This window comes from Podarcis gaigeae (assembly GCF_964106915.1).
Source record: "Podarcis gaigeae genome assembly, chromosome: 1".
NCBI classification, from domain to species: domain Eukaryota; kingdom Metazoa; phylum Chordata; class Lepidosauria; order Squamata; family Lacertidae; genus Podarcis; species Podarcis gaigeae.
Genome location: NC_139678.1, coordinates 95,557,477 through 95,574,141, shown reverse-complemented (window position 1 = coordinate 95,574,141; position 16,665 = coordinate 95,557,477). Strand labels below are relative to the sequence as shown.

General features: G+C 40.4%; 1 protein-coding gene across 1 annotated transcript in view; it reads left to right on the top strand.

Annotated features, from left to right (window-relative positions):
* DPP10 (dipeptidyl peptidase like 10) overlaps positions 1 to 16,665 on the top strand; it is a 575,768-nt gene that overhangs the window by 132,116 nt on the left and 426,987 nt on the right. The gene's annotated exons all lie outside the window — the stretch shown is intronic.

The following is a 16,665-nucleotide window of genomic DNA, read 5'->3' as shown; positions in this document are numbered from 1 at the left end:
ATATCCCAAGATGTCACAGAAGAGAAAGACTAACTGTCCAATCCTGTGCATCTCTACACAGAAGTAATCCCTGTTAATTTCAGCCAGACTTAATCCCATGTAAATGGGTATAGGATTGCAGCAGAAAATGATTAGGAAGTTATAATCCTTATAACGAAAGGATTAAATCTTTATTGGTGGTGGGGAGGGAGGTAGCAATATCTGTAAAGAACCCTGAATATTATGTGGCAGTCTCAGTGATCTGGGATACAGATGTCAGAGTAATGCAGCAAGCAGGTAGGAAGCAGAGAGCACCAGAGTATGCAAGTGATGAAGCTAAGGATGCACAGATTGTTAGAACACAAGATGAGCTGGCTGGGTTGGACCAAAGGACCGTCTAGTCAGCATCCTGTTCTCACAGTGGCCATCCAGATGCCTGTAGAAAAGCCCACAAGCAGGTTCTGAGCACAAGAGCACTCTCCCCTCCTATGGATTCCAGCAACTGGTATTCAGAAGCATTACTGCCTTTAGCAATGTAGGCAGAGCCATCAATAACCTCATCTTCCTAGTAGCCATAGGAGATAGTATACAGAGCTAGACCTCATCTAAGATTCTCATAAGCTCAGGTACTGGTCTTATTTATTGCCCTATCTGCTGTAGTTACTTACGACCATGCAACTTCTTTGGAGATGAAATTTAAAACATAATTACAGAAAAGAAACTTTAAACATAATTGCAGAGTGAAAGACCTATGAGCACAATGGAAACCATGGGCCCTGTTTGATAGCTGTGTATAATGTCCTGCTTTAGAAAGTAATTCAAACTTGAAATTTAGCTTTCCTACTTGGGTCTCTAAGTGTGTTTGCTGTCTTGTCATTTCATTCTGAAGAAGCAATCTTGTTCCTCTAAAGACAATACTTCTCAGTTTGTTCCCAAGGGCTTTAAAACTCATTGCTACAGAGAGGCTAGAATGATTTCAGTCATCTGCTATCCATCATGCTGGAAAGTTTGCTTTCGTTTTCACTTGAGGAAATTTAAAAGTGGCTGCTCTTGCACACAGCTTGTTATAGAAAAATGGAAAGCAGATTAAGCAACCTTCTCCCCTTGCCATTTATTTAAATGTATAAAACAAAGCCAAAGCTGCAATTATACACCCACTTAGCTGGGAGTAATACCTGCTGGACTCAATGGGTTTTACTTTTGAGAAGATTGTGCTGTAAAAGCATGATCAGGAATAGAGGTACACATATTGGACTACAATTCCCATCAGCCACAGCTTGTGTAGCCAATGGTCTGGGTTGATGGGAGCTGTAGTACACAATTTCTGCATGGCTACCCTGATCTAGATGGCAAAATTAAGACTTTCTGCACATTCATCCAGCTGCATGGTATCTGCTTCACAGTGTTCTTGCATCATGCAGCTGCAGTATTTAAGTGCATACCGAGCCTCATGGCTGGAACCAATCAGGTGGGTCTTTCCTACTCAACTTGCTTCACCTATGTGGTTGCAATATTCATACAGCTCTGCAGCTATGTGGAATAGCAACGTTCTGAAGCAGTTCTCATGTGACCATGAGTGAGATTGAATGGGCACTTAATCACATTCTATATTTGATTTCAGAACAGCAGATTGAAGTGCAACACTGCAAACTGCTTCCAAAAATTATGAGAATTTCAACAGAGTTAACAATGCATTGAGTTGTAGTTGTAGTTGCAGTTGTAGTTGTTATTTGGATTTATCAGTCACTTTTTGAATGAAATGTAAACTCAAAGTAATTTACAATATAATACAAAAATTAAAACTGATATAAATCTAAAACAAAATAAAAGCTTAAAATATTAATGTGCATTAAAAAAAAAATCCCACTCACGAAGAGAGGCTACGGTTTCTAAAGGCCTAAAGCCCAGTTGAATGGAAAGGGTTTTGCCTGGTGCCTAAAAGTAGCCAGTGATAGCTCCTGGCATGTCTTACCGGGGGGCTGGGGGAGTATTCTATAAGTAAGGAGCCACTATCGAAATGGCCTGTCCTCATGCTGACACCCTTTGGATCTCCCTCAGAGGAGGACCTTAGACGATAAACACTAGGTCTGGGTTAGCTTGTAAATTCAGTATGGTTGACTCGTGCCACCCTTTCACTGGGTTATTTCAGGGTTGATCCCTGACATGAACTGGGAATAAGAGGCATGGGATGAGAGTAGCTACAGGCTCATGGAAACATGGTCTAAAATTTAATTTAAATACGTAAACATAATAAGAAAATCAAATAATATACATTTAAAGATACATTATATATCTCCCAACAGAAAACTTGTCCATAAATATATCCTAAACAGATAGGTCTTCTGTTACAATTGAAAGAGACTTAAGCCCAGATTCAATATTCTGTGACTGTTAGTGCTGGGGCTGGGGCACTAGTGTGAGAATTTTGTTAGTGAAAATCATTCCCTAGCACAACTAGTATAGCACTAAAGGACTTTAATTTAATGCAGCATTGAATTCCTCCCTTAGGATTTACTGAATCATATTGAAAAAATAGCAAAGCTTTTCTGAGCTGAAGAGCAGTCGCTAAGATTGCAGTGATGCCACTGAGGTTCTAAAATAACAGCTGTTTGAGTTTTTTCCATCCTGTTCATAAGGCATGGCTGTATTTCATGGAGAGCTCCATTTCCCTAAATTCTTCCTCTGCTCACAATTTAAACTGAGACTGTTGTGGGTTTTATGTGTGCCAATGGTGTGCCTTCATGAGCTGTATTTATCATACTAAGCACTAAAAGCTCCAGCTATTGCTGAAGCATTTTCCATGTAATGTTGATGATACCCTTTAATCTCAGTGAAACTGTGGTTGAGTTTTGTGCTAGAATTTTTGAAAATGGGAATGCAAATAACAGAACAAGTTACAGTTCTGAACAGTCAATTGTTCTTGGTTTTTCAAGTTTGAAAAGCAAGGTACTCTCCAAGGACGTACATTGTAGCATGAGGAGGTTGATTGGGTGGGGTACTTAGTTGGATCTTATCATAGATAAGCAAGAACCCTGTCCTGCACTTGGGCAGGATGGCACCAAAGCCCTCAATTGAGGAAGGAAAAGGCCAGGAGAAAAGTTGCTGAGTGTTTGTTTGTTTGTTTGTTTGTTTGATCGATTGATTGCTTTGTTTGTTTGTTCATTATATCTGTGTGTTGAGTGGTTGAGAGGGCCTTGGGGTTTGCGACTTTGGTGCTCAGTAAATGATGGCCTGTCCTAGTGGCTAGACAGTGTGTTGTATTTTCCCATTCTACCACTGTGAGAACACACATTTTTTAATTCTAAATACATATCCAGGTGATTTCTTCTTTCTTTTTAAAATAACTTTAAAAACTTCTTCCTGTTCTGTGATCTGAGGCTGAGCAAATCAATTACTGTATTTATTTCAAGCATTGCATACAGAAAATAAGGCTTTGAAGAGGATTTCTTGGCTTCTCTTGACTGCGTCTTGTCAGATCACACAAGAAAACAAACCTCTCAAGAATAAAAGAACTGAACCATGCTCTGTTGGGAACTCCCTGTCATTTCTAAAAGTGAATAAAATACTGATCGTTACGATAAAACCACTTCATACAGTACACTTGTAGAGTGGCAGAATGCCCTGCTGCCCCTATGTTCTAGACTACAGGAAAAATGGTCTGAAGGAATTGGTATATATCATCTGCTCTGTGTCATTCTTACTTTCTGGGCTACCACTTTAAAAAGTACTCTCTCTGTTTAAATGGGGTTTAATAAGAGCATAAGAAGTGTCCCACTGGATCAAGTCAAACACCCATCTAGTCCAGCAGCCTTCTCTCACTGTGGCCATCCAGGTGCCCCAAATGGAAGCCCACAACCTGAGGGCAGCAGCACTCTCAGCACCTGCAGTTCCCAGCAAGTGATATTCAGAGGCACACAGCCTTATCCTAAACAATAATGTGGACACTTCCACCACATTAGACATGCTGAAACAAGTACTAATATAATATGAAATACAGAAAAAGTCATCACTGCAACACCAAAAGAGCACCCCTACTGACACACCTTTTCATAGTTTTTCTTGTTTCTTTTCTGTTGGTTTTCATTCAGACATTTTACAAGGCACATATTCCCCATCCCCATTTCCCCATCTCTTTTGGAAATAGGTGTTGGTATGTTTGTAAGAAGCAGGTCTAGGGGGCAAAATAGGAATGCCAAACATGTAAGCGAAGCTAGTTATGTGGGGACAGTGCTGGAAAAAGCCAACTCCCTCCTCTCTTTCAATTTATTGAATTTATACCCCATCCTTCCTCCCCAAGGAGCCTAGGGCAGCAAACAGATAAACAACTTAAAACAAGTACACTCTAAAACAGTTGAAACATTTTGAAAACAATTAGAATTAAAAGTATCTAAAAGCCGTTTCAGTTCAAAACATTTTCAAAGCAATTACTGTTAAAAACATGCTTCCATCCAATGATCACAGGGTTACCAGCAACAATAAGAAAAATGAAATCTAATATTCATTAACAAGTTTTCCACTTTAACAATATAATAACATAACAATTGTTATAATAATATAACAATTCCTTAAATTTAAGATTGGGCTGAGGAAGCAAGCTGCCATTGTTGTCACTAAAAGCTGGGTGTCTAAAAGAGAATTCTTTATAGCTGTTCATGCAACTTTGAGGGTTTTCTCATTAACTCCTGCAGCATAATGAGATTAAAAAGGGTCCAGCTGTAGTCCAGCATTCTCCTTTTAATAGTGTCCAACCAGATGTCACAAACAGAATACAAGGGCAATATAACTCTTTCCCTGGGTTGTTTCCCAGAAACTGCAATCCAGAGGTACATGCCTTGCTCTGAGCCTGGAGAGAGCATATCACTTGATTATGATTGGTACCCATTGATAATCTTATTCTACATTAATCAATCCAATACTCTTTTGAAGCCACGTAAATTGGCAGCCATCATCAGTGCCAGATTTATGTATAGGCTAAGTAGGCTGAAGTCTAGGGCCTCTAAATCTAGGGGGCCTGGCCAGCCCACCTGCTCCCCAGCAGGCAGTCTCCCCTCTTCCAAAATTGCAAACCCAAGACTTCATGCAAGGGTAGGGCTACTCAGGCCCAACAACTAAGAGACTCCATCTAGATTGCCCTGGTGCAGGGGCTCACTTAGGAGCAACACGCAGGGCCCAATTTGGCCAAATTGCTCCAATTGCCTTAAGGTCAGTCCTGATGAGACTGTGCAGGGGTTGGACTGACAAGCCCTGCACCTTCTAGGTCCCTGGTGTCACTATTTAGAGTACAGACTCAAGGACTTGTTATGGAAATAAAGGAAATCAGTTTTGTCACCTCCCCCCAACCCCCCCTGAGACAATGAACCCAGCCACCTTTTATTCACAGTCGCATAAGCACTATACTACAGCATGGCCATAAACCTGTACGTTCAACTGCTGATATATACACCCAATATGTAGCAATGGAGATTTATGTTACTGCTTTATGAACGAACACTGTGTTTTATGAATGGAGTCTGTATTTTGTGAATTACCTAAGAGCCACCAATAGGGAGCTCTAGAATCTGACAGCTAACCAATTGGGTACTACCAAACAGCGACCCCTATTGATGAAAGCAGGGAACCAGCAGGGAACCCTTCAGCTCTGCCTTTGCACTGTTTACTGAACACCCCCTGCTGTGCAGATAATGGAGAAAGCTCGCAAATTGTATCCCTTCTGGCATCCTGGCTAACTCTATTACACTGGTGTAAACCCTGGTGCACCAGAAGCCCAGAATAGCAGCAAAGAAAATCCACTAATACGTCAGCGACTGAACAATCTTGTTCATTCTCAGTAACCAAAACTATATTATCAACATATACAAGCAGAAAAGTTGTTTTCCTTCATTTGCAAGGAATCGTACAAAACAAAGTGGCACTAATAAAGACAAGTTCCAGGGTGGCAACAAAAAGCAAAATAAAAATGCTTTTTCAGTTCATCAAAACTATCCAGCAATATCAAGTTACAGTGGTACCTCGGGTTACATACACTTCAGGTTACAGACTCCGCTAACCTAAAAATAGTGCTTCAGGTTAAGAACTTTGCTTCAGGATGAGAACAGAAATTGTGCTCCAGCAGCAGGAGGCCCCATTAGCTAAAGTGGTGCTTCAGGTTAAGCAAGGACCTCCAGAACGAATTAAGTATCGTATTTTTCGCTGTATAAGACGCACCAGACCATAAAACGCACCTAGTTTTTGGAGGAGAAAAACAAGAAAAAATATATTCTGAATCTCAGAAGCCAGAACAGCAAGAGGGATCGCTGTGCAGCGAAAGCAGCGATCCCTCTTGCTGTTCTGGCTTCTGGGATAGCTGCGCAGCCTGCATTCGCTCCATAAGACGCACACACATTTCCCCTTACTTTTTAGGAGGGAAAAAAGTGAGTCTTATAGTGCAAAAAATATGGTACTTAACCCAATGTACCACTGTATAGGAAAACTGGTGCTATTAACAGTAATCCTTCTAGTTGGTTAATTGGTTCGGCAACAAATGGCAAATGGCAACAAAATATATACCGTATTTTTCGCTCTATAACACGCACCTGACCATAACACGCACATCGTTTTTAGAGGAGGAAAACAAGGGAAAAAACATTCTGAATGAAACAGTGGATGTATCATTTTTGTGCTTCATGCTGTGGCCATAGACATGTGATCTGATGGTGAATTTGGGCTGACCCAATGCAAAAATCCTGAGAATCCCTGTGCATCCATGGTTTGTAACCACGTTTTTGCACCATTGCAGCCCCAGGCAACAGTGGGTGCGTGATTTTTGGGGGGCAGGCTGTAGCCATGGACATGCTATGTGCTCTGATGGTGAATTTGGGCTGACCCAATGCAAAGACCCTGAGGATCCATGTGGATCCATGGTTTGTAACCACGTTTTTGCACCATTGCAGCCCCAGGCAACAGTGGGTATGTGATTTGGGGGGGGCAGGCTGTAGCCATGGACATGCTATGTGATCTGATGGTGAATTTGGGGTGACCCAATGCCAAAATCCTGAGAATTCCTGTGGATCCATGGTTTGTAACCACGTTTTTGCACCATTGCAGCCCCAGGCAACAGTGGGTGCGTGATTTTTGGGGGGCAGGCTGTAGCCATGGACATGCTATGTGCTCTGATGGTGAATTTGGGCTGACCCAATGCAAAGACCCTGAGGATCCATGTGGATCCATGGTTTGTAACCACGTTTTTGCACCATTGCAGCCCCAGGCAACAGTGGGTATGTGATTTGGGGGGGGGGGCAGGCTGTAGCCATGTACATGCTATGTGATCTGATGGTGAATTTGGGGTGACCCAATGCCAAAATCCTGAGAATTCCTGTGGATCCATGCTTTTTAACCACATTTTTGCACCATTGCAGCCCCAGGCAACAGTGGGTGCGTGATTTTGGGGGGGCAGGCTGTAGCCATGGACATGCTATGTGATCTGATGGTGAATTTGGGGTGACCCAATACCAAAATCCTGAGAATTCCTGTGGATCCATGCTTTTTAACCACATTTTTGCACCATTGCAGCCCCAGGCAACAGTGGGTGCGTGATTTTTGGGGGGCAGGCTGTAGCCATGGACATGCTATGTGCTCTGATGGTGAATTTGGGGTGACCCAATGCAAAGATCCTGAGGATCCATGTGGATCCATGCTTTTTAACCACATTTTTGCACCATTGCAGCCCCAGGCAACAGTTGGTATGTGATTTGGGGGGGGGGGGCAGGCTGTAGCCATGGACATGCTATGTGATCTGATGGTGAATTTGGGGTGACCCAATGCCAAAATCCTGAGAATTCCTGTGGATCCATGCTTTTTAACCACATTTTTGCACCATTGCAACCCCAGGCAACAGTGGGTGCGTGATTTTTTTTTGGGGGGGGGCAGGCTGTAGCCATGGACATGCTATGTGATCTGATGGTGAATTTGGGGTGACCCAATGCCAAAATCCTGAGAATTCCTGTGGATCCATGCTTTTTAACCACATTTTTGCACCATTGCAGCCCCAGGCAACAGTGGGTGCGTGATTTTTTTGGTGCAGGCTGTAGCCATGGACATGCTATGTGATCTGATGGTGAATTTGGGGTGACCCAATGCAAAGATCCTGAAGATCCATGCTTTGTAACCACATTTTAAGTGGGGAGCGAAGGAAAAACAAAGAAGGGACATTAGAGGGGTGTGCAGAGAAGCAGCTGGCTAAGAATGCAGGAGAGGGATTTAACGGGAGGGAGGAAAGAAAGGCAAAAGTTTCCCCCCACCCAAGCCAGCCATATCTCTCTCTCTCTCTCTCTCTCTCTCTCTCTCTCTCTCTCTCCCCCCCTCTCTCTCCCTCCCCCTCCCCCCTCTCTCTCTCCCTTCCCCCCTCTCTCTCCCTCTCCCCCAGCAGCACCGGAGCTTGCCTGGAGGGGAGGGGCTTTCCCTGCTCTTTGTTCCGTTTCAGCAAACACAGCAACGAAACAGAGGAGGGTGGGCAGTAAGACCCTGAGGCAGAATGCAGGAAAGCAGCCGCTTCCTCTTTTCAGGTTTCGCTTCTCCGTGCAGCGTGCAGCGCCGCGATTTGATTTTTGCATGATTTTTCAGCTCCAGGGACCACACATTCGCTCTATAACACGCACAGACATTTCCCCTTCCTTTTTAGAAGAAAAAATCTGTGTGTTATAGAAGGAAAAATACGGTATGTGAAAGGAAGAGGAACAGGTTTGCTCAAGTGTGTTGCAGGTAGAAATACTGCTTGTAATGAAGTGAGAGCAGTAGCGTACTTGCTCGAATTAACAAATAAGAAAGTTTTGAGAATTTAAATTCTAGATTAAAATTGATTACTTAATTGAGGAGGGGATTGTAACAAAAGCACTCAGGGCTAATTTGAATAGTAGAGTGATATCCGGTGGGCAATCTCATCCTTTATTTCCAAACTGTGGCTGCAGACCAGATCACCTGTCAGGAGAGTTATGAGATTCAGGTGAGGGTCAGATGCCTTGTCAATCCCAGCAGGTATATAAGAGGACAACCGCCCTGGCCAGGCCTTTGCCTTTGGGTATGCATTTCTTCTTTAATGGATTTGTGTTTATGTTTTGAAATGTGTTGTAAATCGCTTGGATGCTTTTGAGTAACAAGCTGCTAGCAAGTCTAGTGAATAACAGCATCAATAATCAGAATACCAGTGCAAAGAATTATAATTATTTTATCCCATGAGAAATTATCCCATGGAACGGACCACAAAGATAGATTCTTTTCTTAGGGATATTGAATAGTTTTCTTCAGATGCTGTACCTGACTGATAATGTTCAAGGCTCACTGTGAAGGACGAAGTGCTTAGCACTATGCTAAAGAAGTTCCAGTGAGTTGGTGGGGGAATGTTCCTGACAAAGTTGACAAATAAAGCATTGTAAAGGCGACCTTCCGGAGGCTGTGATATCTTTGCTTCTTTGACAGTTTCCAGATGGTCTCCTACTTTTTCATCCTCCCTTGCTACTCCTCTTTAGACCTATCAGGGAGAAGCAGGTGGTAGATTGAAAACCTAAATCAAACATCGTAATAATCTTTCCCAAAAAGCTGTGTGTAAACATGAACCCACAGAGGCAAAAATAAAGCTTTGGCTGCTATCCAGAGGTGACTGGGGAGTAAAAACAAGCCAGCCCATGCAACTTAGAAAGATCCAATCTGCTACTCTGAGAATCCTTACAAATTAGGACATATGATGACTCAAAATGCTTACAGAGAGGTCATTTGCTAGAAATTATTCAGCAGTAATATAATGCAGGAAAGTGTCTTGAGCATTTTGCCATTTAAAAAAAAAAACATTAGTAATGCTCAAAATTGTTTTTGAGTGAAACATGAAATCCTTTCCTCCCTTTGCTTCCTGGTACACCATGATATAAGCTGTACTGAAACCTTTAAGATAATATACCTTTGCTGGGAAATATTACCAAAAATCTAATCTAATTCTGTTTTACCTTATTTCCTTCCCCATTTTCTATCTCATTCTAATCTTGTTAGCTGCTACTTTCATTTCCATTCATGCTTTAGTGCATTGTACTTCGCCTGGTGAGTTGCATTTCATCCTAAGGCACTTTGTTTGCAGTATTTTCTTTGTATTGTTTTTTTAAGCGCCTTCCACCCCCCCACCCCCAACAAAACAAAAAGCAAATGCAGACATGCAGAGAGGCAGATTAGCCTATCAGACTACATTTGATACTGCCCTTTCATTTAAATTTCTCACTTGTAGGAGGCTGGATTTAATTTGATCCAAGCGTGTTCTTTGAATAATTTTGCAGAATCTTATGGCCACTAATGAAGCCTCAGTAGATATATAGAGTTGAAGGCTATTGTTATTTATTCACTTTATAAATCAAGCTTGTTTTGTGAAGCTGAATATAATCCAAACACTGGAAATGAGAAGTAATGATGGCATACATCATTGCTGCATAATTTTATTTCATTTTATAGCCTGGAAAATATGGTGAATTCTATAAAAGTGACAAATGACACAGTGCTGTAATAAATAGCTATAGTTTATGCATCGCAACTTGGCATATGGGTATAGATGGAAATTCTTTACCCCGGCAGAATGAATGGAGAATTAAACCACAGTTTCCTCATACAGAAAATAATCTTCTTCTCAGACATTACTAATGTTTGTTATATCACCAGTGGTGTGGCACAGTGAGCTAGTAATCAAACATATGAGACACACTCCAGTTCATCAAGAGCAGAAGCATCTTTACAGGCATCAGAAAGTCCCCCCACTCCCCTGCAATATACATGCATAAGCATCACTTGAGGCCATTTGTTCGTCCCACATGCTACTCTGTCCATTTGATCAAGGCCACAATTGTTGTGGAGAAAGGAGCGAGCTGAACATGGATAGGAGAGGGACACAGAAGCCCCCAATTCCCCATAAACAACCTGTGCATCAAGTGCTTTGTTATGCTCTGTGAACATACCTCTGCATTCAGGTGCTTCAAAGTGAAGTGAATGAAACCCATATTTTTCTTCTTCCAAATGATGTGTATATTTTGATGCACATCAGCAGCCCTGATCCAACAGCATGTTGGACCTGCATATGTTGATGTCTGCAGAATGACGTTCAGTTACACCAATCACTTTTGGGGACAGGGTACGCAGGAGGAACTAAATCTAGTCTGCCACTTACCCTCTGAATTCCTGATCAGTATGGTTGCAGCTTATTTTACGTATAAAACACCCAGGCTGCTGCATTGATCAGTAACCTTATGGGCGGTTCAGTCACCAAGTATATCTTCATGGGAGAGCCCTAGCTGGATGGAGCCATACATTACTAGTAATTCTTTATGTATGATTTTAAACACTATTTAGTCTTCCTGAAGTTTCCTTTGATTTGTAACAGAAGAAATTATATTATTAGCAGCCTTCTATCATATCCAAAATATTTTAAATCCACAAATCTCACATCCTTTTCTCTACCTTCCTTTCTTGGAAAAAATGTGCTTTTATCCACAAATTAGACTAAGGACATGCACTAAAAACTAATTATTTCCTGTTCAGCATGAATATTTATATACAAAAATCATTATCTCAGGGGAAGCTAAAGTACCTCTTCTAGCCTAGAATGGTTTTGTAGTGTTCAACCATTTGAATTTGTGCCAAAAATATGCTTGCTTGGGTTTTTAATTGTTTAAAAATCCATTGGCTAAAGTCATTCAGTCAGGTAATTGTTATGAAATTAAATACATTAGAAATTGCCTGGATACATAAACTCTTACATGAGATTAGACATGGTAAAATAGGCCCAGTGACACCTTTTCAACATCCACATTCATGGGACAGGGCTTTGCTAAATTTCAAATCTTGCATCATGCTCACCAATAAAAATTATCCCAATGCCCTTGTCTGCATGCCACAGTAACCCAAACTATCGCTTGCAGGAACCATGCAAAAGTTTCAAGAGAAGGACTTGGAGCTACTTTGCTCACCCTCAGACTTCTTAAAAAAAAACTTCTGTGCTGCACTAAACGAAAGTTAGGTTGGCCTGTGCTAGATGAGTTTTCAAGTTGCACATCAGAATCCAAAGCAACAATTGCCTTAGCAAAGGTACTGTAATTGTGCAACAGATTGCAACAAAGTTGCAAACAACCTGCTTGCTTATTCCCTTGCACAACAGTGTTGCACAAAACAGTTTGCCAACCAATAGATATACAGTATGTACCACTAAGTGACTTTAATTTAGTGCTGCATTGAAGACAGCCCAAAATAGAAACAGACATTGCCACTGCTGGTTTATTAATGTAATCACAACAGTGGACAAAAACGACAGAGGGAAGGCCAGCAACAAATATTAAATGTGAGCACATGTTAATCACATATACTTTGTAAACCACTTTGAGTTTTTTGCAAGCAAATGGTATATACATTTTATGAAATAAATTAATTAAATGAATCAGTAACTGCTTATGGGAATGGAGCCAAGCGGGTGGGATGTCCAAACTGGTGCTCAGTTTCAGTTACATACAAATCTCAGGTTTCTTCATTGGTTTTTAAAGGCAGTTTCCCCTTCTATCCCTGGGAACATTTAAAAATGCTTCTTTAGTGTAGAACAGGAAATGGCCTGCCCATACAATATGTGGGCACTTTTCTTATATCAATGTGACCCCTTTGCAGCCTTTCCAATATCTTCCCCTCTCCCTTTGGCTATTTCCCCTCTTCACAGTTTCCCAGCATTCTGTGCCACTGAACACTTAGAGGGTTGTTTTTGAGGTTTCCCTTTTAGAATTTCCCATGTAAACTCATGCAAACCTCAGGGGTTCACCCAAATCAGTGTGTGTGTGTGTGTGTGTGTGTGTGTGTGTGTGTGTGTGGAGTGCCACTTTGTTTGCATAATGGTGGGCACCCTCTCTTGAAATTCAGAGATAGAATGTAAAATGATGATAATGCTTTGGGGGAGGGAGGTCATTGAAATAGGGTTGCCATATTTCAGAACGTAAAATATGCACTCGCACAATTGTTGAGCTTTTTAAAGAAAACCACCAAAATTATTCAGCTGGGGGGGGGGGAGCCTCCATCAGAAATAGTAGTTTTAAGCTTTTAGAGCTGTTTTCACTGCTTTTCCCATCATGTTGCCATACATCTGGGTTTTCCATGACACTTTGCCGCTTCAGCAAAAATCCCTCCTAACACCATTTTTACACCTGAAAACTAGGACATGTCGGGAATTTTCCTGACGTATGGCAAGACTAATTGAAAATAAAGGAGAAATACATGATCATAAAGGAGAAATACAAGTGCATTATGAATATAGTATCAGATGTAATTAATTGAGGCTATAATATTTGTGTACCAATCAATAGGCTGTCAATTAACTCAGCAAAACTAAAATTGAGAGTGGAGGTAACTTTCTCACAGGATATTTGCACAGTGAATTGAGAGACAGTTGGACTGAGATTTTTAATAGCTCATGAAAATAATTAAAGTGTTGAAAATCCACTAGCAAGCATGGGATTTAGCTCTGGGCAGCAGTAAGAGCAATTATCTTTATTACAGTTCAAGTGCATTATAAAAAACAAAAATTCTATATGACTTTTTGGGGGAGCAGGAACAATCTGGAAGGAGTATAGTTGTCTATCACTGATTTATAAAGTCCATAGCCATATCTCCCTACATCTGTGCAAAGTAGGGTGTCCTGGTATGCTCAGTAGCTTTCCTCCTATGCCTTTAAGAACAGTTTGATTTGCAGATATTAGAAGAAGAAAAAAACAGTTGGTCTGCATTTCAAAGTGAACTGAGTTAATTGGTTGCAGTCACAAACAGATTAGAATGCAGCAACTAGTTGGATTACATACCTCAAGTTTTGTAATACAGTTTTGGTAAAAACAGTTAATCCAAAAAGTTGCAAAAATGAAAAAAATACATATTTTAGGGGAATAATAAGTTCAGGATGCATAAAAGATATATGCAATTAAATTGCAATTTATGGTTGGTTTTAATCTGCAAAAACAAGCATAAAAGTCACTTAACTACAGACCACTTAACTATCAATATGTCTCAAAGCGCCTTATATTTTAAAAAATAAAGAATCCAGGTATATAAATATGCAATAAACCCAATACCAGTAATTAAAGGGGGGTGGAGGAAACCAAAGTACATATACAGCTCATTATCCATGCATGTAAAAATCATCATGTCAGTATGGAATTTTTAAAAAAGGAATAACATATAACATGTGTTGTTTCCAAAGAAGTCCCATTTGTTCAATGGAACTTCCCCTCCATCTCCTATCCCTGACCTCCCCCCCCCCCAAATAAAATCTGTTCCTGCAAGTTGAGGAACCCCTAGAGCAGATATTTTGCTAGGGGACATGCAGAGGGAGGGAAAGAAGGGGAAGTTCTGTTCTGCAAGCGCAGGTCCTTGTGTGAACTGAACACTTGCAGAACCTACATGGAATGTAAACAGGCTGATTTGCCTATCCCTAATGAATGCTTATCTCTAGGGTGTGAAAATTTTCACTTCTGGTTTCTGCAGGTCAAGCGACTGTTTAGAGCTGATCTAATCCTAATGTCACAGCCAGAGAGAATTGGCAGGTAGAAAGCTCTTTCACACTTGCCTTATATAGTAGCTGTTGTATAGCTGGAGATATGCACCACAGTATCTATAGTATTCTCTGAATCTTTATCTCAGAAATGTTTGGCTTAAACTTCTACTTTATTTCTATAGTGGCCATGGAATCCATGTTGGCCCACCCTACTTGCAACTTCATTTAGACAGGTGCTTTCGCAAATCCATCTTATCCTTCAAAATTCACAAACCGTAGGTTTTCTCTCTGTTGGTCTTGCTGCACAGCAATGTGTAGAAAATGGAGACCCATTTTTCTTGCCAGACAGGGATATTGTTATCTAGAGTGGAGTTTCATTTCCCAGCATCTTCCATTGAAACTATTACTTGATAATTATATGAAATGGAAAGTAACCATTAATCAAAAAGGTAATATAACAATTTATCATAGTCATCCTTCTTCTTTCCCAAGTGAAGAACTGCACAGTTAAAATTAATCAGTCAAACTGAACTTCATCATGACATGTTTTTGCCCCTGAATTAAATGTCTAAATGTGTGATGCCCTTATGGTAGAATTATTGAGACCCTAAATTGTTACACTATCTTCTGTCATTATCAGAGATTGTTGTAATCTCACTCCCTGCCAGTTCAGTACAGTATAAATTTACTGGCAAATTTACATGTCTGATGACCCTTAAATGCACTGTGGGAAAGGTTTGTCAAAGTTAAGTTAGGGTTGGTTCCTAAGTGTCTTTTCCAACCAGATAAAGGAGTTATTTCTGTTTCTGCTTATATAACATTACTTACTGTTCTGCATCTGGCTTTAAAAGCAAATTCACAGGAAACTAACAAGTTCATTTTGAAAACCAACCAGACATTTCAAATGGGCATCTATCACAACTGAAACTATGTGGTGTTCAAAGGGTCCTGAAAATTCTGCATGAATATGCAGGAGCAACTAGCAGGACTGTGCCATGTTGGCTATGCCATAGCCACCTGCCCTACAAGTGGTTCTGGCCTGTGGGAGAGGGGATATCAGGTTGGGTTGAGCAAAGAAGTCCATCCCGAGGTAAAGGAAAATAAGTAACTAGAGCAGTATTCCTGATATCTGGGAGTTCAGCTCCCTTCAGCCCCAGGCAGAGTGGTCAGGGATGGTGGTAGTTGTTGTCCAACACACCTGGAGGCCACTAGGCTTGGGAAGGCTAAATACAGGGATAGTGCTTAGAGCTCTGGGTCTGGAGTCATAAAGTCTTAGTATATCTCTTTGCCAGAGGATACTAATGATTGGAACTTGCTAAAATTGAAATGATTTAATTTTGCTGAAGAATTAGATGACAAAGCAGACACCTTACATGATAACCTTTGTCTCCTGATGAACACCACATATCTAAAATATCAAAACAAATTTTCCAGACATCTGCTATGTAAATAGTCCTCTCTTCATTTCTCATCACATTGCTGCACCAAAAAAATTGTCCTTTTAAAGATTTAAAGCACAATTTTCTACATTTTCATTTTCTTTGTCATTATCAAAGATTGTAATATGTAGTATTCATCTCTTTTATGTATTTTTTTAAGGATAGCTTGTTCAATTTTTTTAAAATAGTAATCTTTTAAAATGATATCTTCAATTGCTTTAAGACATAGCTGCATTCAGTAAAATCAAAATCACTTTAACAAAATGTATCCGCATATCATATTCATGAAAACCAAGATAAAAGTTTTGTACTCTGCCCTAGCTCTCGAGTTATCAGTAATGGGTATTCTATTCCAAAGATTTCTTCTGCATTATTAATTGTACCATTACTGCATAATTCTCCATTTCAAACTTCTTCTGGAGTTTTAAAATGTTGTGTTTTTTTTGGTCATTTCAGTTTATTGCCTTACAACTTTTTTTGATAAAATATTAACAAAAATTCAATTAAAATCTAGACTAGCAAAATCATCACCACCATCATCACTTCTAATATGTTCCAACCCAAATTTTTAGATCATCTTCTTTGTGTGTGTGTGTGTGTGTGTGTTTGTATTCTTGCCTTACTAGTTCATTATTTGGCCCCCCCTCTAAAAAATAAACAAACAAAAACCCTTGTAAAAGCTAACTATCAGTACTCATAGACGGAAGCATATCACCAGGTGGAGTG